Raw genomic sequence first — 27648 nt, 5'->3', positions numbered from 1 at the left:
AATAGGTTTTTACCCTTTTAGCTGGCACAAAAACTGACACCTTTATGCAAGGGATCATGTTTGCAATAAGCACAACGCAAGCAGTCAAAAATGCAAACAAAAAGAGACAACTCTGATAATGATATGCACTGTCCTTGAATTTGATTGGTCCACACCCGAGACGGCTTTTCTTAGAGCCTAGTCTCCACTGGTGTTGGACCAGATGACGCCAAAAGGCAACACCATTGGTGCATCTCAAGGTATAGAACATAGGATATAAATAAATCTGGCTCTACACAGCAATGAAACCAATGGTATAAAACTAGAAAACGATTAAAAACAACTCTGTCAATCCTCCTACCTGCAGCAGAGACGATGCACACGAGAGGAGAGGGGCTGAACGAACGGTCACGCGTCCGGCAACTTGCAAATGTAACTAGAACACACGGCACGCATCATCCCTTCTCCTAATCTAGCCAGCCCTGTCGCTTCAGACAGCAGCAGCAGCAGCACCCCACCCCTCTCCCCGTCTCCCTGCCTACCCAATACCCCCACCCCCACCAACCTTTTCTCCCTCGCACACACACACCATGCGTAAATGTGCAAGAGCACAAGCAAGCACATGTGCGTTTGCTCACCCATGTATGTGCATGCGCGCTCACACGTGGACTAAACGCATACGCGCATCATACACCGCATGGACGAAGGAATGAACAACAACGACAAAGGTTCGCACCCCCCCCCCCCCCATTGCCCCTATAGCCGTACAAAGCCAGCGCTGTTAGTGAGCATCTATTAAGGCCGCACACGTCACGCGAGGGAGTGTTGGGGTCAGAAATAGTGCTGATGTTTACACACTACGCCAGGTACTCATTTAAGGTCGAATTGAACAAGGGGGGGGAACCCAGGACCATTTAGATATATATGATTACTGATGATGGCATCGAGCGGGAATCAAACTCTGCTCGTCAGTTTCGTAGCACAGCGCACATACACAACGACACGGGCAGGCAGAGGATGGCAACAAACGCTGGAACAATTCCACACGCACACATGCATGCATGCATGCACACAAACCCATGCAGGCACACACACTTGCTTATGTGTGCACACGCACGCATGCACTCTTAAACGCTTGAGTTAACAGGAGTTATTAGACTTTGCCACTGATGAAAAGGGTAGAGTGCACGTTAATAAGTAAATGAAAGTCTCAGACCCGTGGAGATGCAAGGCTGATGCAATGGGTTGTTATTTTGCTAACGATTCAATTTAACACATCAAATGTGCCCCACCTGAATAGAGCACAAGACCAAACCTGCAATTTAAGATAAGGTAAGCATCTGGCAAAGGTTCAACGTTTTGTTCTCCCTCCCCCCTGTAATTGAATGGAATGACCCTAGTCAAATGGCTCTCAGAAGACAGACCCCACAATAGAGTGCTTTTCAAACAAACAAGTCAAGGTAAACACCAAAAGTTAAGCCCCTCAACGGTGCATAAGCCAATGCAGGTGTGCCATCATTTCTCCTTCAAGGGGCATTCATCCTATAATCTCACTCAGAGGCTAGATAAGTCGGCAGACACACACTTTGCTTCACCACAAACAGGCAATCGGCACGTGTATGCATACACCTCGTATTCAATTTAACAAAGGGGGCGGCACGAACAGAATGATGTGCACCTCACCCCTGGCCACCACCAGATGCAGATAGACACGCGCAGACGGATAATAAAATCTGTAAATGATGCGAAAATGCATCATAACAGAAAAATAGGGCAGGTCGGACAAAGCATGCGTTTCAAGCTCGCAACTATACAATTTGGACTCGTAACAATGCACGTCATATTCAAACTGTAAATGTTGTGGATTCACTCTTCAACACACCGGTGGGATAAAGTAGTGAACTAATTGTCTTTTGTCAACGTGACACTTTTTTTTGCTGATTGGCCGTGTCGGGTGGTGGAGGGTTTCGACACATTTATAAATAACGCGATCGAACTCAAAACCCTTTATTATGAATATTGGTCGCGAAAGCCTACGTGTTAAACTCGTAACAATGCAGTTCAGCAACTGCTGATTGTTTTTGCATAATGCTGAAAAACTGAGTGCTTTTTTACATAATGAACCTGCCACCACTTCTGGGTCACTCATATCAACAAGAATACTCGGATAAGATATATGTATGTTGAACTTATTTCGCAGCATATGTAACCAGCTGTGCAAATCGGGTGCGATTAGTTGAATATTTATTCCACTTCCAGATGACTCCTTATTCAAGTCAAAGTTATTTTCTGCTCAAATGAGCATTAGCCAGCACTCACCTCCTATTTAGAACCCTGAGTCGGTGGGAAAAATACCACATTTCTATGGCAGGGGTGTGTATAACCATAGGCCAACCTCTGTTGACTTCCCCACAAAGTAGTAATCAATTTATATATCCAGGAGGAATGGTGGGCAGAGATAACCACCAACCAGGATTTTAACTCGCAACTTCATTACAATTTCAAGCCACTCACCCGCTTTCTGATGAGCCACAAAGCTGCACATAAGCTTGGATAGTTTAACACCTAGGCTTTTGCGGCCAATATTATCTATAACAGTTTTTTGTGCGCTTGATCGCGTAAATATAAATGTGTCGTTAAACCCACCACCACCCGACACAGACAACTAGTAAGGTTTGTCACGTTAACAGAACATGCCAGTTCGTTACCAGTACAGCACACCGGTGTGTTGGAGAGTAAATCCACAACATTTACAATCTGACTCCTGATGATGCTAATTGAAATTGCTGGCGAAACGTCGTATTGAGATTGTGGTGGTGGGTTTAACGACACATTAATATTTACGCGATCTAACCCAAAAAATACTGTCTTATGTATAGGCTTGGATGATGGAACAATCGTCGAGCAGATGATAGGATTTTGCTCATACTGAATTTAGGGCAATGGCTAATATGAATGTTGGATATTAGGCATACGACTAGAGGAGTGTTGCAGAAAATCATCGCATGTGTGAGACTTGGGGACACGTGTAAGTGGGTATGTGAAAAGGTCAGATATATACGAACATCTATAGCACACTGCGCGTGGCCAGCAAGTTGGTCAGGGTGGCTACGTGACCGCCATATATGTGACGCTATCATATATATTTAAGTCACTTTGGAGTGGCTGGAAGAGGCAATAGCAGAGTGAGAAAAGAAAACCTGTTTCATAACGTGTGAAACGGCTCCAACTGGAGGCTTTCACTACGAACCCACGACACTAAACACCCGAGCGAACCCATTCGATGGAATGGAATATTCCAATGTGCCCCATTTATTGAATCAGACCCCATCACCCCTACCAACACAGACTTCAAACATGGCCTCACTCAGCCACAACGCTCCCTCCCCCACCATCCCCACGTGCAGGACAAAAGGCAAAGGATCAATGGAGCTGAAGTCATACACCGCTTTAGTAAGTTCCTCCCCACCAATGCCAACACTGAAAAGCCTCGTGCAGCCATGCGCACATGTGTGCGTGCTTGTGCGCACGCACGCATTCGCCTGTGTTTGGGCGTACGCACTTTCCGCATCCGTGCGTCGACGCACGGCGCGTGTGCGCGGATCTCGCAGCCCCCAAATATGCATCGCTACACTTTTGCTCAATGACAGCACTCTCCCTGACAGTCTACGAGGCTAAATGAGGAACCTGTCCAAGTATGTCTTGCGCGGATGTGTGCACACTTGCGCTTGCTTGCATTCTTACCAACCAGCATGCCTCTACAAGCTTGCATGTAGGCATGCGGGTAAGTATTGCATGTGTCTGCCCGCATACAGGCACCTCAATTTGAGACAAGGCAAAATGGGTGGAGGATGGTTGGCAAGAAGGCACAAATGCCCCCTCTTTGTACGTATGTATGTTGAACTTCTTTCACATCGTACGTAGCCAACCGTGCTAATCGGAGGGAAGGGCGACAAACTTTAAATGTCACATGGGTTTTTGTTGTTGTCACCATGCACAATGTTGTGTTTGTGTACCTCGGCAGTGCTGAGTGTCACACGCACACAAACTTGGTGGACGGTTTGTGCAGTTTTCAGGGCACCGGGGTCGATTTAACGCCACACGTGCTCAATCTATCACCACTCACAATCCAGCACTAACGAGCAAGAGAGCTGGAGTAAGCCGCGATGCTTAACAAGTGATAGGTGAGTAATGTGAAGATAATGGGATTAAAGTTAATCCCATCTCCAAACTTTGTCTACATTGTTTACACCCATCCCCTCTTTCCTGTCATTCTGCCATTATGAATTGTGTGTGCATTCACATATTCGATAAGACTACACGTAACAATAATTACTTTCAAATCAATATTGATTTTAGCATTGTATACAAAGTGCCCCGAATATGTAATGACTATAGACCTGGTTTCTTCACAATGCTGTTCAGGTCGTCAGAAATCCCACACGGTACATTTGATGATCTGTGCTTGAAAAACAGTCGAGGAATAGCTTCCGTATTGTACTTTAAATCTGGATGCAGTTTGTCTGGGCTGGATTAACGGAAACCACACTCAAATTTTGTGTCTCGAACGATGCTACAGGCCATACTTTTATTATACAGAACTAATTGTATTCAACAATATAATTGTACACACTACTTTTTTTAAATCGGTAATGCCGCACTGTAAGTTTATATGATTGAGGTTTCTGCATTTAGTTTAAGGAAGGTATGACAAGATAATAGAGTTGTGCAATTAATTGTATACTTCCTAACCCCTTTTTGTATTGACATTTTGCCACAGACCTTCCCGCAATTGCTGAAAAGTTTATTTATTATGTCCTTCAAAATACGGAAATGTTATAACCGGATCACGATCAAATACGTTATCACTCTGTTGGGTTTTGGGTTGTAACGCGCGTTTGTCCAACACGATGTTCGATGTTTCGCTCAACGTGCCGGAAGCTTATTCAGGAACTGAACGCTGCAAAAAAATGTACGAGCTAAAAAGTCATTGGAGGGCTGTAAGGCACAACCGCAAACGTTTGAGTTTATTTTATGTGTTACACGGATTCATTGAGTTGCCTGGCTATTTCAGGAGCGAGATCCGTTGTGCGTGAGCGCAGAAGCAACGAAACAAGGGCAGAGAACGAGCACAGGGTAACAAACAAAAAAACCTACGTAGTAGTTACACTACCATACTTTATTATTTGACAGTAGAAAAAAAATAACACAATTCAGCTTTGTCTTACATAGTGAGATGTGCAGATCTACCATAATCGTCACGTATCTCGATCATCACATTTGTCACATGCGGTTCCATGTCAGTTTTGACCAGGATGTTACCCTTCTCTCCCTGCAGAGCACAAACAATTCCTGGCAAACTTTCAGGAAGGGGCTCCTTTGGAAATGTAGTGTCCACGCTCCGTTCTAGATAATTTGGCCACACCTCCGTGCACACAACGGCCCACATCACATACAATGTCAGAAATAGTTTTCAAATTAAAACACTTTATAGATTGTTACAAAAAAAATGTGCAGAGAATGTTAAATTAGACAATGAGGTACTTATCGGTTTTTTTTTTATATTGTTTCCCCTCGGATTATTCGAGCGAGTGCTCAAAGTGAAATGCAAACGTTGCAGGCAACGGCTTTAACCAGGCTCCCTGGCAGCACAGAAATGGCTCTCGCTGCCGAAAGGGAAACAATAAAAATGCTCGCACAGGACTTCATTTAATTTTCAGGTCTGTTTCACACCAACACAGCGCCATGCCGATGCCTAACAATCGACAAAACCCGCCAGAATTTGTTTTACGTTAAGTATTTTCTCCCCCCACCGCCCCCTCCCCCCCCCAACTGTTGCGTTAGGTTTCATATTGAAATAACACCTGGTCGCCCTGCAGCTGCATTATTTATTGTGCTTTTAGCCCATCATAATTTGTCACGATGAATTTTTCCCAAGTCTTTTTTTGAAGCTTTTTTCCAACCACTGCAAGAGGGCATAACAATGGCAAAAAAACTTTGCTCGGTGAGCTATCAAATATTAATGCTTCCACTTTTACAGTTTATATGCCAATGGTATTCACTGCAGCAGACAGCTCAGTGGGGTACAGACTATTAAGGCCTCTTGAGCTGTACTGACATGTCTTCAAAAACAAATAAATATTCCAAAAACATGCACAACACGCTTAAGGAGCCCAATTGCTACTCCGTATTAGGGTTTCAATTATTATAAAACCACCCTTTTACAAATCATTCGTGGACCAACACATTTCCAAAAGGCGATCACAAATTCACACAATGTACTGAGGGAGCCTACTGTGATAAACAACTGGCCATTATGTCACATCCTGCCTTCTACTTATATGCAGGAAATGTTTAATGGAAAATAAAGTGTTTTTGAGTCGCGACCACTACACACGCACAATTTTCCAACAAAATGACTGACAATGCTTGCCGCTGCTACATCCCTCCCTGAATGACAAAACGTTCGCTTCCTCTAAGTGACGTTACAGACGCAGCAGCTATCCATGGACGTTTTCGACTAGCCAAACCGCTAAAGGATAAATACAATTGTGATAAATTCCCGAATAAACACAGGAATGTGAACAATAAAAAACACTGGAGCAGGCGATAATGTATGATAATGTATGTTAAGCCTCTGGCACTATGGGCGTGAATTAAACGGGATGAAGATCAGGGCGGTGTGCACTCTTCGATTTGCCTTGCTTTCAAAAACTGCTGCATTCGCAACAAACTCTGCAATCACCCAGAGTAAGACTCAGCCGTTTTGAGTGATGATGCGTCATCACACAGCTACACGGCAGCGTGAATCCAGTCAGCGTTGAAAAGGCTGTGACCAAATTCTATTTCCGTGCTCATTTAAATTGATGAATTGAGACGGCAGCGGAAAAAGGTTCGATTAAATCTATCTGAAACTCATTTAAAAGCACAACTAAACATTGTTAAGAAACAACTGTGTGTTACAATTGCACAAAAACTAAAAAAGCACATCACTAAAGAAAAAAATGTGATATTTTTGTTAAACATCACACATCCAGGTCTCACCATCATGCGGAGCGTAGTTATTTGAATACTGCATTTAAATGAGCACCATTACATATTTCACAGTCAAACACTGCACCAGTGCTTCCATACCAAATGTACATGCCAAAAACTATAGATATGAAGAGCGAGCACACCATCAAACGTGTGATATAGCGAACTGGTACTTTACGAAAGGATGACTTTTAAATAAACCTGAATGAAATGAGATTACCACCATGTTATCTATACAGTGAGGGAAAAAAGTATTTGATCCCCTGATTATTTTGTACGTTTGTCCACTGACAAAGAAATTATCAGTCTACAAGTTTAATGGCAGGTTTATTTGAACAGTGAGAGACAGAATAACAACAAAATCCAGAAAAACCCATGTCAAAAATGGTATAAATTGATTTGCATTTTAACGAGGGAAATAAGTATTTGACCCCTCTGCAAAATATGACTTAGTACTTGGTGGCAAAACCCTTGTTGGCAATCACAGAGGTCAGACGTTTCTTGTAGTTGGCCACCAGGTTTGCACACATCTCAGGAGGGATTTTGTCCCACTCCTCTTTGCAGATCTTCTCCAAGTCATTAAGGTTTCGAGGCTGACGTTTGGCAACTCGAACCTGCAGCTCCCTCCACAGATTTTCTTTGGGATTAAGGTCTGGAGACTGGCTCGGCCACTCCAGGACCTTAATGTGCTTCTTCTTGAGCCACTCCTTTGTTGCCTTGGGCGTGTGTTTTGGGTCATTGTCATGCTGGAATACCCATCCACGACCCATTTTCAATGCCCTGGCCGAGGGAAGGAGGTTCTCACCCAAGATTTGACAGTACATGGCCCCGTGGATCGTCCCTTTGATGCGGTGAAGTTGTCCTGTCCCCTTAGCAGAAAAACACCCCCAAAGCATAATGTTTCCACCTCCATGTTTGACGGTGGGGATGGTGTTCTTGGGGTCATAGGCAGCATTCCTCCTCCTCCAAACACGGCGAGTTGAGTTGATGCCAAAGAGCTCCATTTTGGTCTCATCTGACCACAACACTTTCACGCAGTTGTCCTCTGAATCATTCAGATGTTCATTGGCAAACTTCAGACGGGCATGTATATGTGCTTTCTGCAGCAGGGGGACCTTGCTAGCACTGCAGGATTTCAGTTCTTCACGGCATAGTGTGTTACCAATTGTTTTCTTCGTGACTATGGTCCCAGCTGCCTTGAGATAATTGACAAGATCCTTCTTCTGGGCTGATTCCTCACCGTTCTCATGATCATTGCAACTCCACGAGGTGAGATCTTGCATGGAGCCCCAGGCCGAGGGAGATTGACAGTTCGTTTGTGTTTCTTCCATTTGCGAATAATCGCACCAACTGTTGTTACCTTCTCACCAAGCTGCTTGGCAATGGTCTTGTAGCCCATTCCAGCCTTGTGTAGGTCTATAATCTTGTCCCTGACATCCTTGGAGAGCTCTTTGGTCTTGGCCATGGTGGAGAGTTTGGAATCTGATTGATTGATTGCGTCTGTGGACAGGTGTCTTTTATACAGGTAACAAGCTGAGATTAGGAGCACTCCCTTTAAGAGTGTGCTCCTAATCTCAGCTCGTTACCTGTATAAAAGACACCTGGGAGCCAGAAATCTTTCTGATTGAGAGGGGGTCAAATACTTATTTCCCTCATAAAAATGCAAATCAATTTATAACATTTTGACATGCGTTTTTCTGGATTTTTTTGTTGTTATTCTGTCTCTCACTGTTCAAATAACCCTACCAATAAAATTATAGAGTGATCATGTCTTTGTCAGTGGGCAAACGTACAAAATCAGCAGGGGATCAAATACTTTTTGTCCCTCTGTATAATGAAGCACACCATGGAACACACTGATCATTAGAGCTGGGATATTTTCACGATTCCTATCATTGAATGCGATATTCTATTCTTAGCATCAGCTAAGGATGGTTGGGCTGAGCAGAGCCCAGTGTGGCATTCAATGAAGAACAGAAGGCCCATTGGGCCTGGCTAGAATAGTGAAAACTCCTTGTTATCGGCCGACTGGTATTGACCGGAATCACCTTTGAAATGTATAACATACGCATCGGTCTACATTTAAAATGGCACTTCACCAATTTTTTTTTTTGCCTGAACGGCACCCAGAATCATGGTGCAATCGGCCCATTTCCATGTGAAGGGATTCACCCGCACCAGCAACCGTTGTCGGAAAGCCGGGACATGGTAACTATTTCCAATGCAATTTTAGTCATGAATGCACCAATTGGCACACACACGAACGTATACACCACACGGCAGCCAAAGGACATTAGCCCCACGTTGTCAGTTAACCCTTTCCCAAACTGATCACATACACGTACCGAGGCTCCCACAATGCCATGCGGGAGGACGTGTGGCACAGTTTGACACCAGCTATCAGAGTGCGGTTGTGTCGCTACAGTTCTCTGCGGCGAGGATGTACAATGTCTTAAAAAACAACGGCGCTATGCCTCTCCATGTAAATTTAACGCTGAACTGCTTGCGCGTTCCGATATTCAGCAGCAAACGGGACCCACTCTGCAGGCAGTGGTTAAAAAGGTAAAAGTGCAACCCTGCAATTGCTTGCACGCTCAATCCACTGCTGGAGGAAGAGCCTCAGCAAGCGGAAGCTCTAAGGGGTATTTGGTCTACTCTTCCACGCTGACCAGATGTCTAGGAAAATACACCAACATTTTACCGAAACCACAAGTGACCCTGCCGATCAACTAATGGTGGCACTCATTTACACTGCTGAATGGACAGGTGGCGCGGGGATTTAAGAAACCTGCATCATTGTTTCAACTGCGGCCGTGCTGGTAAGTCAAATTGAACCGGTGACCTCCAGATTGCAAGTCCAATGTGCTAATCATTACTACACAGCAGCTCCCTTCATGTCATAGATGTACGGCAAACCGATAACCGGTTATTTACCATTTGTTTTCATTCAGATACCGACAATGCAAAAATGACACATTTGAACAAAGCTTCTATGGCCCACAACCTGCGGTCTGTAGAAGCATTTTCAATCCGTTGTGGTGTGCCACAAGTTATGGGACAAGTCCGAAACCGCCAATGACCTGTGTATCACAATAATGTGCGGATTAGTGGAGTTCGGTCGTATTCCTGTACTGTTGTGCATTAAAGTACGGTACTGTTAGTATTGTACGTTTAAGTTGCATGTTCAAAAATGGGTAACGTACAGTTCCTCAACAGGCCAACAGGGAAGTGTCTGCTCCTGTGAAACAAAAAATTGGCCATTCAGAACCATGCACAAATAGGGAGTTGTGAATTGTCATCGAGGTAAGGCCCAAAAACATGAGTCTTCAAAATTTCATGTTTGTGGAAATTGGATCCGACCTTTTATATTGCTTAGAATCAGCTTCCCCCGCGACTGGCGCACATTCTTTAATAACGTTAATTTTGCCCACGGCATGCGTTCTGTATGTATATGCCGTACCATAAAATATATCCTGCCGATGTAATTAGTTGACAGATAAATTAAATTACCATAACGTGTGCGAGTGCGAAGCCCTTAGTCGTGAAACGCATATGATGAAGAGGACAGGACGCCAGCAGAATGTGCAAGGGCACTACTTTTAGTAAATGCACATATTTATACCATAAACATTAAAACAAGGGTTGAATAAAATGGAATGGTAAAGCAATGTGGAGTATGAAACCCACCGGTTTGCGAAGGGTGAACTAATAGTTGCTGTGCCAGACGCAGCTCTGGCAACCACAAAGTTTTTTGCACCACGCTGTTACTCTAGTGATGCTCAGTGCAGGCTGCTATAGGTGATTCACCGCTAATTCCACCAATTACTAACGATTGTGTTTTTGTATATTCAGAAACACACGTCGATTTAAGAATACGCACAGGAGATCCTGTGTCTCACTTTAATGATCTCATTTGCATTGTTTAATAGAGTATTTGTTCTGCTACACGAATGCAGTTTCGCTCACTCCATTCACTTGATTAGCATTGGCATGTTATCATCATCAGCCATAATCAATCCACTGCCGGGTGAATGCCTCCCCAAGTCTTCGCCATCTCTCAATGCCTTGGAATGTAGATCATTAACATGTAATTTGCATGTAATTTGCAAAAAAAATGCACATCTGATTCTACCATACATTACTGGATCCGATGTATCATGACTGTTGAATCAATGCATTATTAAATGCCTACTGTGCCCTACACAACTGAATAAACAGACAATTTGAACAATTTACTGTATTCTGTGTACAGCTGCGTGCAGGAGAGTAACTGAAACTGCTGGTGAGGGCGGGAAAGAACGAGTGAATTTTATTTTTTACCAAAGCGACTAGAATCGCACATCATTTTAGTGTGATCCTGTACATAGTACAGTGATTGCATTCAAAATATAGGCTATGTTTTTTTTTCTCCAGTGACATTAATTCCGTAGCATTCTTAAGCGACAGGTACCTAACGATTGGCTGCTTCTCATCCCCTGGATTGCGCGAATTGACATGACTTGGGGGTTCAAGGTTGTTTTGTCCCACTGGGACAGTATTGTCCATCTCGTATGTTTCGTCTTGTAAGTTTCATGACCCTCAACCCAGTAAACATGCAACGTTGACATGTGGTTGGAACTATGTAGATATAATTTCTATAAATCACTATCGTTTCTTACACACACACACGATTCCAAACATTTATCGTGAACATAAAATTACGTTTCAAAACGATAAATCGTTACATGGCTGTCATGATCTAGTGCCCTGTACAGTACTGTATAAGCTCTGGTCTCTGTATGTATGTAAAACTTATTTCGCACCTTAAGTAGCCAACCACGCCAAAGAAGGTGACTCCGACAGGCACTGATGTTTTATTAAATCAAATCCTCACATTTTTTTTGGTATTCGAGCTGCAGTATTCTCATCGCCATTTTTCTGACCTCAAAAAACTCTGGTTGCAGAAGTTTCACAGCCAGGTGAGTGTTTTCCCAACTGAGCATTCATTTTTCTGGCGATTTTTTTTACATATAGACCACGACGTACAAGCTCGCACCGCCTACTTATTTTTCGAATAACGTCCAGGGATGTTTAAGCATCGGCGGTTTGGGAAGCCACAGTATTTATTGATGGCAATGGCTCCTGCTGAACACTGCTGGATTGCCATGGGCAAACACAAGCGGTTGTTATGTTTTGGTGTTAAGTTTCCAGCGTGGAAACACGTAAACAGTTTTAATAAAATAATAATTTACAATACACAGTTTGGCGGCAATGTTTTATCTTGTATCCTTTTCCCTGTATTTTCGTGCATTTCCCGTATTTCTTTCTTTGGGAAAAACTAAACGCAAGGCTTAATTCATACATTGGCAATAATATTTGATTACTGCCAAAACATGAATCAGATTTAAGCATTGTTCATCTGGCTTAAGTCAGATTCTCAATAACATAATTAACATGAGGGACTGTATCCAGAAGAGAATATTCCAACATACTATTTCTCCTTACCTCCTCTCACCGCTTCCTCCTCCCCGTGATTGAATGAGCCAAGAGGAACTGCTAAAGCCAGCCCCGAGGCGGTTGAGCAATAATCTGGGACACCAATTATCTCTCAATTTCCTCCAAAGGCCACAGCAGGCACCCACGAAACCAATTGTGAGGGAAATTTGACCCTCAGACACCACAGCCGAGACAAATGGGGTAAAAACGAGTGTTCTCCGTAAGAGAACCGCAATTTAATGTTTAACTATTGTAATGTCATGCACCACTTTATTTATTTGTCAAATGTGTTCCGAAATGACAACAGTATAACTAAACATTCTGAAGGCTATAATACTGTACTGCAATGGCAAAACACGCTACTGATTTATTTGTTTACCATTAAGAAGATAATCAGCAAGCAAATGAAAGATCGCACCCGAGTGGATGACCAGCACGGAGATGGCGCAATGAGATCAATGAATTTGCTTAAGATGGTTTTCGGGATTTCAGGACAATTGGAACATGATGACAGCGTGGGGCGTAGGGTTGGGTGAATCCCACGATTCTTAGCATAGAGTTTTGATGTCCTTCATAAAATCATGACCGACCTCCTGCATACCAGGAGGTCGGCCATGATTCCGACCATGATGCCTGTTTATTTGGAGTTTGCATGTTCTCCCCGTGGTCGCGTGGACTTTTCCCCGGGTCCTCTGGTTTTTCCCACCACATGTATAAACATGCGTTGAGAGTATTTGGCTGCTATAAATGTTCATCTATCATTTGTGGCAAAGTCGCTTCTGAAAAAGAGCTGTATAGCTCAGTGGACCTTACCTGGTAAAATAAAAAATAGTTTGGTTTATAGTTTAGTTTAGCCTGTGTGTGTAGAGCCCATTGTGGCATTAGAGCAAGAAGAGAGGGCCTGTGGAACTGCTGTTGAAGCGCATGGCCAATGGATACGCGACATGTTTCAATGGCAATTCTGGTTCATGTCACCTCGCTGGTGCCGACCCAATACCAGCCAGACATAATAATCGATATCACCATCGAAACATACTACATCGGCATCCGCCATACATTTCAATGGCTATTATGATCGATAAAAGTCAGCCAGAATCGCCGGTGTCACCATTGAAATCATCACCAGTGCCAAGGGCATGCAACTGGCCAAATTCCACCCTGACTATACATAGAGCAATTACATGTATATTCAAGCATATACAAAGGGCAACTAAATTTACAAAGGAGGTCTCATAATGTAAAATTTACATAAACCCTGGGCTCATTCACTGCCTCCCACCGTGCCCAGCAGGGGCTCCACGAGGTCCCCCACAGCACCTCTGGCACCAATGTTTGGGAAGCCAGGCCCAGCAGGACTACCGCTCAGGTTCCTGGGATTAACTACCTGGAGCACTAGAACCACTGAGACTACCGCATAAACTACAACCAGGAACACTGGAGCTGCATTACTATTACGTGGGCCAACAGGACTAGCACTGGGACCTCTAGAGCTGATACTTGCACTCTCAGGGCCACTGGGACTACCAATGGAGTCGCCAGAAAGACACGTGACAATTGAGACTAAAATATGATTGAACGCTTAGTCACTCATTTGTGTATTCACACACAGATGCTCACTCGTGTATGTATTTTGTATCATGGAAATAGGGCAATAAAGTAATCTCAATTCCTCTAGGAATTGTCCAGAATTTTCAAAGCCCTAGTGGGGAGGCCTCCATTTAACAGTGGATAGACAATGGTTGATGATGAAATGGATACATGCACTGCACATATCAGCTGATAGTCTGCAATTAGACGGAGACAAATGACAATCATGATCAGCTTAAGCGTGAGTCAGTCACGAGTAATGTTGTGCAGATTCACTCTTCTAGTTACACACACATCCACAGGTTATTGGCGGAAGGCACTACATTACTCGTGGCCCACTCGCGAGCGATAACTTGGGCTAATGCAGTGTAGCGGACCAACACTTGGACATACGCAGCAAACAAATAAAAAGGGAACTAGTTTAACTGGTTCGCGCAAGTTGGAGACCGCTTTTTCATTCAAACTGATAGCAATCTCCGACTGGCTTGGAACGGGCAACTTTAAACAGAAAGTCAATTGGCATTCCCATGTTTCAAAAGTTTTGCAAAAGTAAAACTCCGTACGGTATATATTTCTTCACATTGTGAGCTTTTTTTATTTCATAGATTTTAGCCAGGAACATTTAGTCTGTTAAAAGCCTTAAAAATGCCATGCAGTAATGACCAAATTATATCACAAAAAAAACTGACCACCCCTGCTTGAATAATGTCACCGATTAGCTTTCTTCCATGTCTGTTATTGAAATAACTAACTTGCACGGCAAAGAAATAATGAAACGATTTCTGTTGCATATCAATGAACCAACTATGTCTAAGTGAAAATTTTGCGAGCATAGTTTAATTGAGTGTAGATTGAATTATAAATGCGTTCATGAAAATAACGTTTAACTGTGGAATTTTGTGAACGCCTGAATTACAACAGAGGATACAGTAAAATAAACTTCCACTATGAGCAGTATTTTCATGGTTTGTTCCAGTAGCTAAACCTTAAACATATAAACACCCATAACAATGCTCACAAAAAGATGACAAATGCCATTCATGAACTTTAATTTAGAAATCATAACCTCAAACGCTGGGTGCTCAAACATCATCTTGTGACCTTTCACTTTGGGAGACATCTAATTAATGCTGTAACACAAAGTGACCCACTGAATGAAGCCGGAATGTTTTTCTTCATTATCACCATTATTGCACCTCATCTTCCTTTAGATCAGCTTTTTATACTCCTTCACATGAATTGCAGCACAGCCTCATTAAATTGTAATACAACCTTTTGAGGAGGTCCCCACAGTCCCCTCCATCCACACACCATCACCTTCAACCTTCAACCCCTCACCACCACAAGGCACAAACCCCCACACTTACAGGCCCCAAATGATTCTACCTCCGAGGCCCCCCAAGATGCCCTTATGATTTAAGAGGCTATATTAATATTAAACAAGGACAGGGAGGCCTGACTCCAGGTTAGCATCCAATTAAATGTGACCGACACCGATATAATGATGATGATGCTTCGAATAGCAAGACAATAGTAGCCCCAGAGTGGCAATTACAATAATCTACGTTGGATTTGATTGACTGCTGTACATCCTGAAGCTCTGCATGCACATCAATTATGGTGTGAGCATTGTTCAATTTTGCATGGCTGTGTTTTTTTGACTGAATTGTAAGACCAAAATGTAAAGGATATAAATGATGTTGGAGATGATGATGATGATGATGTGAAAATGAGTACCTGTGGTCATTATATTCGGTGCATGCCAATATATTCAGGAGCTAAATGCCAATGTCGAGGTCTGCTAGTCACGAGAGGGCTTCAGGAGAGTATCTGTGCCGTTTTAGTATTCCTCTCCTACGCTGAAGGAGCGCAGACTCGTGGTTTATTATACGGGCCATAGTTTGAGCTGCATTGCTATATTCGCACCGAGCCTTGTCTTTAATTTTCCATTCATACACACCCTATGTATCCAACCGTCCTTATCGGAGGTTGATGTTCTGATGTGGTTGGTGGTACAGCAGTGGTTTAGAGAAATTCAGAAAGCCAGGTGGTGCGATGTTTGGGTCAAGAATGAGGCATTTATTATTCTGGACGTCTGTGTCGTTCCTATTTTTGTTCGCCAGCGTTCTTTCAGATCTGGATAAAGATTCTAGGATGGTGACAAGAGTGACCCCAGAAGAGAGATCTGGACTTACCGTACGTCGGTGGCGAGATACGTTGTTGAGGTCTTGGTTGATGGTTCGGTTGTCATTTGCAGAAAAAAAAACATACAAACTCCCTTGCGGTTTGCATGGATGCGGATATTTGGTGGCAGAAATGTCTTTCAGAAGATGAAGCCAAGGTGGATTGGGTGTCGGTTTCAATGTTCAGGTTATAATGAGCATCGCGTTTATTTTATTGTGCATTTGGCACTTTTGCTTTCGAGCTCACGGGACCAAGCTGGAGCGCAGTCCACTGCCAATGAGTAGATCACATACCTGCGGCCCAGGTATGTGGTCATCAGGAGAGATGACCACATACCTGCGGCCCCAGGTATGTGGTCATCAGGAGAGATGACCACATACCTGCGGCCCAGGTATGTGGTCATCAGGAGAGATGATCACATACCTGCGGCCCAGGTATGTGGTCATCAGGAGAGATGACCACATACCTGCGGCCCCAGGTATGTGGTCATCAGGAGAGATGACCACATACCTGCGGCCCCAGGTATGTGGTCATCAGGAGAGATGACCACATACCTGGGGCCCCAGGTATGTGGTCATCAGGAGAGATGACCACATACCTGCGGCCCCAGGTATGTGGTCATCAGGAGAGATGACCACATACCTGCGGCCCCAGGTATGTGGTCATCAGGAGAGATGACCACATACCTGCGGCCCCAGGTATGTGGTCATCAGGAGAGATGACCACATACCTGCGGCCCCAGGTATGTGGTCATCAGGAGAGATGACCACATACCTGCGGCCCCAGGTATGTGGTCATCAGGAGAGATGACCACATACCTGCGCCCCAGGTATGTGGTCATCAGGAAAGATGACCACATACCTGCGGCCCCAGGTATGTGGTCATCAGGAGAGATGACCACATACCTGCGGCCCCAGGTATGTGGTCATCAGGAGAGATGACCACTGCCTGCAAGGAGATTATGTGCGGCCGTCACAGTGGGAAGTGTGGTGCTTTGTGAATTACGTGGGCGCGGGGTTTGGGAAGCCCTGCGGCCATTGAATTTAAGACTCAAGCGATGAATTTGTCTCCTTTTTTACTATTCCATTTTACAATTTCTTGTTAGTTTTATCTCGTTTGTACAGTTTTGTTCACTCCAGTCGTCTTAATTGTAACATTGAAGTATCATTTGCATAAATTGTAAATTGTTTTTCACTAGCTTGAATCGGCTCTTGAATTGCGAGTTAAATAACCCATCTTCCTTGTTTGCATCAAATGTGCACAAAACGGTATGTTTTTGTGCGAGTGCAGGGGTGCATCAAGGCAGAAAAGATGCATCAATTAAATGGTGCTGTATACACTGTCAATAATCACCACAACAGTAACAAACCACCTCTTTAATTTGATAACTACAGTATTTGCTTTTTTAGAATAAAAATATAAATTACAAGTTGATTACATTAATTAAATAATGAGGTGCATGCGAATACTATGATGAAAAGGATATTGGCTTCAAAATGCAAATGTGTTAGTTAGAACAAGACAAGAGCATTGGCACAGCCGGTACTTGTGCAAGTAAGATTTTTTTTTATATACAGTACATATATTTTTTTAGTCTTAACATTCTTTTGCACGGTGGAATCACGTGCTCTGCACCCCCCCCTTCACCCCAGCTCATATCGAAGCCGGCTATTGTGAACAACCGGAAGGTAAGATTCATTTTAGTTTTTACTCCTGGACCATAGCCAAACTCCTGTCCGTAACTTCTGAATTAAACTCGCTTCCTTCACGCGAATAAGTGCTAACAAAAATCATCACAAGTTCCCAATTTCATTTTTTATTAAGAAGAAAAAAAACTATCTTGTCAATTTTCTTTTAGAGAAGCCGCAAATTAAAATAATAAAATAATAACAGCCCGGATGAAGGTCTCCCCGCACCGTGTTGGTCATTGGAGAATTGTTTGGCCATACTTCACCATGCTGGTCAGTGCAGATTGGTGAAGTGGTCCAGGACTGGTGCAGATATCAATAACACACCACTGACCTTAGCCTTGGCAGCGTGTGTGAACCACTGCATCACCACCACACCATACCACCCCCATTCCCCTATTAAGATGCTCATTATTCATCACTTTCATCTTGCTTCCAATTTGCACGCCCAATTTACTTACTTCACAATGAGCAATGCCTCACTCAGTTAAGCACACATGTTTAAGTAGTTTTTTTTATCATTATCAAAATTCAGTTTACGACGTGTCAAGCTACAGAATACTGGGTGGCCAAAATCTGCAATGGACACATTCAGTATGGAGCTTTGACATTTAACACACCGGTCTCCGTGACGAACAACAATCAGTAAAATCTAAAACACATTCGTAAAACGGAGGTAACAACTTACCTCACACAGCATTGTTGGTCACATACAATGTTTTAAATGGCCATACGTCTCACCATTGTAAGTTAGCAATGGATTTAAGGAAATGTCAAGCAAGCCGGATGCCAATTCCAGACTGAGTTTATGGCCCCTGATGTTTGGTTAGCCCAAAAGTGGAAACAATAGAACGAAACCACGTTAGCTATAAGACAAACACAATATCCCAGACATCAACAAGACTGGAGCAATAATAAAAACAAGTGGCTACTGCCACTAATCGGGAAGACAAATAGACACATCTAGTCCATAACCACATGGAGAAGGGGGACCGCCAAAGGGAAGACAGCTGTACAGTATGTAAGTTGACGTAAGTAGTCATGCTAATGTTCCTTGTATGTTACTGTATGTTGAACTTCTTTCGCACCAAACGTAACCAACCATGTTAATCGGAAGTGTGCGAGGGGAAGGACACCATACTAACACACAAAAAGCTGTTATAAAGAAATGGGTTTTCAATCGATATTTAAAAGTGCATAGCTCCAGTGGTTTCCCAATATTTGGAAGGAAAAGCGTTCCAGACAGCTGCAGAAGTTAATCTGAAAGCGCGAGATGCAGCTGTGATGTGCATTTGAATTGAGGATGAATCTGCAACAGCATAATACTGCAAACAGACATGTCAGCACAAGCGTACCTATATCAAGCAGTGTATTTGTGTTGGATTAATGACCAAATGAAGACGTTTGTTCAGCTTTAGACACTTCTTTTAGAACCCGTCTTGTCAATCATCCTCTGTAGGAGGGTCTCATGCTTTTTGGGCCATGAGGGATATTTGACCATACTTCACCATTCTGGTTAATGCGGATTGGTGAGGGTGGGAGAGAGTGCAGAACAAAAATGGATTTTGCTGCACTGACCTACACTGCCCTCAACACCGACGACTGTACACGGGTTTGTTTTGCACAGTGGTCAACCATCCAAGCACTAACCAGTCTCAATTCTGCTTAGCTTCCGATAACTGATAAGATCAGGCGTATTCTGGGTGATTTAATCACAGGCTACACTTTACATACCGAGGTTTTAAAATAATGAATGTGAAATAAGATAATGTCCATAAAACGGGGTGACGTACACACGACGGATTGCCGCAAGCCAAGAGAACACCACAATCAGCATGGAGATGAAACTCCCATCTGTGTTGTAAACCACGGTCCAGTTAGCGGCCCTCCCTTTTAACCACATCCACATACCTGCCCACTCCCACACTGGGTTCAGGGCCAGGTTATTACGACACATCCTGCATAAACTCACCCACTTGAACGTTCACTCCAACACCAATGTGGACGGACGCATAAAATGACGTGATTTTTTTTTAACATTCAACAGACTACTTACTCCTTAGTTCATCTCTGCTTTGATTAACCCCTCATGCGTTACAAATACATGTCGGGATGTACATGCACACATCATCATCGGCCATGGTCAATACGTTGCTGCATGAAGGTCTTCCCAAGCTGCCACCCACATCTCATGATCCTGCAATGTATTCTCATCTTACCGGCACATTAACCAATTTCATTGCTCAAATTCATCGTTGGACATTTTCTCGAATGCATTTCATTTCTTGGCTGACACTACCTTATTATTCCAATTTTGTCTCCAATTCGGCACGTTTGATTTGCAAGACAGAGTCTGCGTTTCATACGTAGTGATGATAAAATCAAAAAGGCATCCTTATTCACACCCAGTGAGATTCTTAGCAGCCCCTGCTCGTTCACCCGCAGTTAACCAAAGGAGGATTGGGGCTTGTTAACTATACAGCACGCAGGAGCAGGGCAAATAGTGCAGAAATATGGAACACGCAGTAATGAGTCACCTAGTGAGCAATCATACCAGTTGTAGTATATTTGCATGCAAATGAACTGCGTCGGTGCAGGCTGAATGCCCACAAAAATGGCCAAGCGTCCGAGCAAGGCTCTGCTGAAAAAGGGTATCGTGACTCAGTGATGCATATATGGTAAAATAAAAATATCACTATGATACTTTCAAAAATATATATATGTTATTTCTTACTGTAATAATTATATGATCAGCCCTTTGTCAATCCACTACTGTATGAATGCCCTCCTGTGCTGTGTTGGTCATGCTGTTTGACCATACTTCACCACACTGGTCAGCACCGGTTGGCAAAAGAGGGACCACCCCACCCCTAGGACCATTTCAGATTTCGCTTCGCCACTGATGGTGGCCACGATCTGGAATGGAATTCGGGTCGCCAACTTCACATTGCAGTGTTGTGTGAGCCACTGTACCACTTCCCGCATTATAATACTCCGGCAGTTTATATATTTATTTTTTGTATTCCTTCGTGAAAAGGAGTGGCTTTTACACATGACATACCTAACAGACTCGTGCCCTGAACTTTTCCTAATCACACCCAAATGTATGAAAATAAGAACATATTTATTTCATTATTACAGTACATATAATTTGTGTCCCTTCCAAAAGGCCTTATCCCTGTAGCCATTACAGGTGTGGCTGGGAATGCCAGGATATGTCAGATCTCCTGCATGCCTAGAAATCAGTGGAAGTAACTTACTGCTGTAAAAATCAATGCAGTGTTTAAACTTACATGAAATTACATCTTCCTACATGTAAAATAAGTGTAATTAACCCAAATACGAGTCTAAATACAAAATAGGATATTGTGACCTTCTTGGGAAAAAAAAACAAATATATATTTGTATACTCTTAAGAATTTCATGTGATTATTGTTCAACAGCAGATGCAAGTGCTTACTGTGGATTTAGTGACTTGTGGATAAGCTTGCTAAATGATACCCAGTACACATGTAACCTTTCGCGACCAATTTCATCCATAAAAGGTTTTTTTGGGTTAAATCACGATTGGGTTAGATCACGATCTAACCCAAAAAAACTATATTATGGACACATGTAACCGTTTGCAGAATTGATAACTGGTAACTCTTTCCAGTGGAACTTTTAGTAACGAACACACCGATTGACATGCGCTAACGGAAAACCGCATGGTGGTCTAAGTCACCACGTGGCACATTTGCCCTCGTTTCTCAGTTAAAGGTGCACCCTGCAAGTACTTGCCTGCTAGCACTACTGGCAGATGGGCCAACACTGGAGCGAGCTCTCGAGGGTATTTTGTCTACTCTTCTACGTTGACCAGACATTTTTTTATTTAAGAGGTGGGCATACCCATAATTTAAAGCACCGCACGAAACTTGCCGATCGATCGGTCAAAAGGCAAAATATGTATTTTATTGCCTGACATTTATATATGTGAGCAAAGCGGTAACTTGTTGTTTAGCAGTTCTATCCATACAGTTACTGGTAAGGCAAAAAGCTATATGAATAATCCCACTTGTGGCAGAGAAGAGGCAGTTTTGAGTTGCAGAGACGGATGAAATTCGTGATTTCAGTATTCTCATTTTAAAAAACCTCACCTAAATAACATGCAAACAATAAACACTTGGTCAATGTATTTCATGATGAGAAGTTTAAGCAGATGAGGCTCAATATAATCATCAATACAAGTCTCATCTAGTTATGTGTTCATTTAAAGACGTTTGGAACAAATTAGATCTTTACACTTCTCTCTGCTTTGCACCAGCGTCACTATTTCCTTTACTTGTACTGTAATCATTTCTGTTCCAGATCATCAATGCAAGTCAAATACAATTAAAAAGAGATTTCTTATCCGACTGCTAATGAGTGCTAATGGGAATTGCATTAGCACCTCCGATTAGCACGGTTGGCTACGTACGGTGCAAAATAAGTTCAACATACACACATACATATATGGTACAGTACGTTATAAAACCAACTGCTGAGCCCTCTTACTAAGTCCAAACTCTCACCTATGATTGCCCCAATGCCTTTTTAAAAAACGTGGTGGCAGCTCTTATTATGTGGCGGCAGAACAAAGCCGATGTGCGTTCCATTCGTCTCGTCCTGTTGTGGCAAGCCAAACCACGAACTCACAGCCCCCGCTGTCACTGCACTCCACTCTAGTGGTCCCCATACTTTCTCGCTCCTGTTATGGCCATTTACGGTGCCACCTCTTTCCCCAAAAGCTTCATGGACCTACCACTTGATCCGAGGCAAAGTAAATGCGTCAATGCGCAGAGAGAGAGGGCTTCTGCCCACAACACCTCTAACATACCGACTATTGTGTTGTCCCATGCTGGCTGTCCCAACTGCCGGTGTGTTTCAATGCAGTGGCTGTTTGCTGTACTCGTCTCATCATGAAATAGCATTTTGGTACTCAAAAAGGGGAAGTGATGATCTAACATTTCTTTCAGCACTCCCTAATAAAGTCTCGGAGACTCTGTCACGCTTGCCTGGGTAAACAGACACAACTACAATCGCGCATATGCAATCTTTACGACGTATGGAATCTTTTAATGAATGTCATTGTCATTTATTTGAAGCACAGCCTACTGTACGATTAATTATTTCATAAGGTTGTTTAATCCTCTTTGAAAAGGTTAATCAACAATATGTATTCTACTGCTGGCAATGGTCATGTTGTTTCTATTTCTGGGAACTGAAGAGGCAAGGCATTGCACTTCTTTAGTAAAGGAATGTAAGATGTACACACCAAGAATGTGGGAAAGTATGATTTATCTTAACCTTGTGTTAATAAATACCGTTAGCCAAAAAATAAAAGGCGGGTTAGATTTATCATCTCCAGAAAAGGTTTTACGCTCTCCATTCAAGGTGAAAGAGCGGCACTTTTTTCTGGGAAACGTGAGGTTTGTTTCCATTGGTATCGTCAAATCAGTGTGCTCCCAGTTCAACAGGAATCAGACGCCTGAAAATTCCTTTTCGAGGTCAATCCCCAAGGGATTTGTTCAAACAGAACACGATACGACAGAGTGCAAACACGAAGTCAAGCACAGACGAGGAACCATTTACTGAAGGGGGTTTTTTGTTCTTTTTTGAAACCTCAGGCCCCGCATTTCACACAATAGCTTCAATAAACGCACATGCACTGGGACCACCCAAACAGTGGCGTTCAGGTCCGCTGGATGTTACCGTGCAAAGTTAAGTGAAAAAGATTTTGAAATTATAAATGGAAAGCGACATTTTAACATTTCCCAGACTGAAAAATCTACACAGGCATGCGTAATGTGGAGACAATGCCCACACTGTAATATATAATAAGACATTTTGTAACTCCTTCGCAAACAAGCACGCACTGTGTACTATATTTGTAATGTTGTTTGCAATAGTGCTGTACAAAAATTTGATGTTGAAACAGTGTATGTTGGATTTATAATCTGTTTTTAAAAAATCTTCCCCTTATAAATTGATGGTCTTCGTAAGGCTATGCTGGTCATGGAGACCCTTTGACCATGTCCATAAATTCTCAATGCTGCTCAGTACAAATTTGAGGGTGGAGGCAGAGGGCATGACTGGCGTAATACAGTATCATTTGGCACTGATGTTAGCCGTGGCTGGGAATTGAAAGAAGGTAGCTGGATTAATCACTGTGCGGAGTGTGACCCAATGCTTTAACCTGTACGTATATTACAGCTGGGTACAAGCCAGACATTACCACTGTGCATGGAACTATTCTGACACAACATAGTTAGGCATAGATTTAAATTTCTCCACGCAAGTTTGATGTAGTTTAAAATGAACTGGACTTGTTATTATTGAAGCTGCCTGCATTTTCTTAAGTGGAAGTTGAATAGTCAAAATATATACAATACTTATATATATACACTTTGTATAAAGAACATTTAAAATAAAGTTTTGAAAAGGAATGTTCCATGACATTTTCATTTGAAAGATTCTCGATTCCAGATCCCCTGTTCAGTTACAATGTATTGTATACCAGGGCACCCCACGCTAATTACATGTTAACTGAAACCTGGGCTCCTTTGTCTGGCCAGGCTCACAGAAACACGTTGCGAGTAGAATCTGTTATAAACGCATGCCAATCAAAAGGTGGCCTACAAACTCAATTGATATATTGCCACTCTAATGTTTGCACGTCTCTTCCGTTTTATAATAATGGTAGCGTAGCTTCTAAATAATTTCCCTAGTGTTGTCTATTATTGACTCGCCTCGACGTGTATGTGTCTTTCGAGAGTAAATCTTGTCGCGTCGTGTTTAGGCAGTGGTGCACAAGGACAACCAACAGCAACTCACAACAACACTGTGACATTAAAATAAAATATGTATAATCGGGGACATTTTGGGAAATGGCCCTACTTCAAAGCACATATATCGTGTGCTGAAGGTTGTATCAGTATAGGCTTTCGCCTGAGTAAAGTTCATCTGTTTGCATTACACAAAATTACCATCAGCTGCACGCATTCACTTTTGTATATTAAAAAAAGGCTATACACGTTGCAAAGGTATACAAATCCAAGCCACTATTTAAAATGCATAAATATGTTACATTAATCATGTAATGTAAACATGTCTTGATGAATATTGTCCATTACCAAAACATGCATACTGCCTCACGCTGCAATGGTAAATTATATTTCAGGACTGTAAATGATTCCTCAAATAACGCCATAGGCACGCAACATACAACGCGGTCCTTAACATGACAATGCAATGGAATGCAAGTGGAATGTAGTGCGTACGAATGCAGAATGTATACATTGCGGCATATATTATGTAAAGTGCGGTTGTGTATCTGAAGAGCAAATGTACAGTATACACTGCGGTATATAGTATACTGATATATACACAGGTACTGCATTGCGTAAGCCATGAAGTTTACCATTCAAGTGAACTTACGGATCATTTACATGTAAGCTATGAATTCACTATCACGTTGTATAAAGTACGTAATTATTGTACAAGATACTGCACAAAGAATGCCATACACAGGTAGCGCCTGAGCACTTAACTTAAATCGTCCAGCGCAGCTACGATGCATTTAGAGGGTACAACATCGTAAACCTTGACTCATTCAAACATATCCAATACAATAGCCGTAATCACAACACTAACAGGGAGTTTGAAGTTGGTCTCTTTCAATAATTCACTTTTCTTTTTAAAAAAAAACGTACCCCAATTCCCAGAAACAAAGCCACAATTAACCCAAAAACGCACATAGATGAAAGCAGCGGGCAAAAGTTACAATTAGTTGCAAAAATACCACATTGATTCACAGGAAATGCAATCGTTACAAATGCTCCACACACACACACATTGCTACTGACATACACACATTACCCTCTGTTTGGCCAGCTAGCAAAATACTGTATGTAGCATTTAGAACTCAAAATAATAACATTAACTTCCCTCACCTTAAAACTCAGCCAAACTCATCCCAGCCACCACCATACCAACCTCCCTTAAACGAAAGCGTAATGTAGTAATGAAAACGAAAGCGTAATGCTCACCTTTGTTTATGCGAGCCAAAAACGGGTACCGGTCCAGTGGCGCCTCTCTCTTTCTCCCCCGCACCTTTTGGCCAGGCACAGCTCTTGAAAATGTGGCTCCAGCCGAGAGTAATTCGTGATGCCCTAATGGGATCTCAGCAAGCAGATCCTCTGGGCTCGCTCTCTCTCTCTGTGTCCGTATACAGTGAGACCAGCCCCACCGTGAAAACCGGCGTTGGAGTGAGAGAGTGAGAGGGGGGAGGAGAGAGTTGGAGTTAGTGGGGGGTGGTGGAAAGCCACACACATATATAGACTAAACCATGAAAACCGGTTCGAAAGACGCCCGTAGATCCGGGTACCCCGCTCTGCCACCACGGGTGAGGTTTTTTTTTAGGTTTGGACGCCTTTTTTAAGTTGTGGGGTCGGGGCAAGCGTTTGTGGGTAGGCTTGCTATGGCTCTGTGCTGGGTTGATCCTTGTGATGTAAGGGAAGGTGGGGAGCGGGCCCCCCCCCCCCCCACTGTGTGTAAACACAAGCCCCGTGAGGGTAGTGGCAGCAGCAGCAGTCGTGGTGGTGGTGGAGGAGGAGACCAGGCGCCAGGCACTTTTTGTAACCGCGTTATCCCTTCACGGAGTAGGGTGTGACCGGCTCCACGGCGGCGGGATTCCCTCCCATCAAGCAAGCCCTCCTCCCCGTGTCCTGTGACTTGCAAACCCTCAAGCACTGCCGCAGATTGCCACGGTACATAGCAAAGGAGCGACGGACTGGACTTGAAATCCAGACCTCCCGGCGCGGCAGTTAATACATACGGTTAGCACGTTTCTTAAAACCTCCCTGGCCACACGCTCAGTTCACCCAGCAGCACGGTACTCGATTCGCAGGTTACGCGTGGTGGGGTAAAAATGTAAGGAGTCCCACTTCTTCCGAGACGCTTTGGTCAGCGTTGAAGAGTAGGCCAACAACCCTCAGGAGTGAGCTCTCTACTCGAGCGAGGCAGCATTGGAGGCTTGGTTTTAGCTCAGCTCAAGGCTCACTTTTTGTCGAGGAGTTTCCACCAGTAGCGGCGTGAGCAGGCAATTGCAAGGGATGCACCTTTACCTTCTGTTACATACTGAGCATTGCTTGACGACGAGATTGGTGCCAGCAGGTTCTGCACTACACAAGACAGAGGAAAGTGGAAACAAATGACGCAATGTACAAGTGTTTCAGTTTATTTTGGTATAGCCCTGTGAGCCATTCGGCTCTTGAATCGGGTGCAACCACAACAAACAAAAAAACAAAAACACGAACAAGAAAAACATCTTAAAGTGACTATGTGTGACTGTGCAAAGTGGACACCTACGGACCATCTTGACGTATCGTGATGATGATGATGTTGTTGAAATACTGTACCGTAGTGTGAATTTAAACAACAGACATCAGTGGGGGAGGATCGAACATCCTTGTGCAGTTAGACATTGGCTGTTAATAGAAAAAAAATGGGCTTAGGCAGAATATTCGTTGAAGGGATGGTAACCAGTGGTTGAGACTTACGCCTGAGTGACAGCCAAGAGAGATGGATGGGATGATGTGATCAGCACGTGTTGGAAGTGCCCGCGTGGATTATTCCAGAGATGGGCAAAGGGTTAGGGAGGTCGTTCATCCAGCAGTGGAAT

At 43.2% G+C, this 27648-nt stretch overlaps 1 protein-coding gene across 7 annotated transcripts in view; it reads right to left on the bottom strand.

Annotated features, from left to right (window-relative positions):
* LOC116943713 (catenin delta-2-like) overlaps positions 1-26652 on the bottom strand; it is a 273044-nt gene extending 246392 nt beyond the window's left edge. The window contains exon 1 of one of the 7 annotated variants that reach the window (XM_076067973.1): positions 26015-26652. The gene's annotated coding sequence lies outside the window, so the exon portion shown is untranslated. Of the gene's footprint in view, positions 1-340; positions 492-25918 lie in introns of those variants that run through there. The other 6 variants (XM_032956809.2, XM_076067972.1, XM_032956807.2 and 3 more) reach the window with 6 other exon arrangements.
* Between the last annotated feature and the right edge of the window lie 996 nt (positions 26653-27648).

The sequence above is a fragment of the Petromyzon marinus genome, chromosome 19 (genome assembly GCF_048934315.1).
Source record: "Petromyzon marinus isolate PM22_M1 ecotype Great Lakes invasive population chromosome 19, UKy_Petmar_22M1.pri1.0, whole genome shotgun sequence".
NCBI classification, from domain to species: Eukaryota; Metazoa; Chordata; class Hyperoartia; order Petromyzontiformes; family Petromyzontidae; genus Petromyzon; species Petromyzon marinus.
This window is presented reverse-complemented; position numbering and strand designations above follow the sequence as displayed.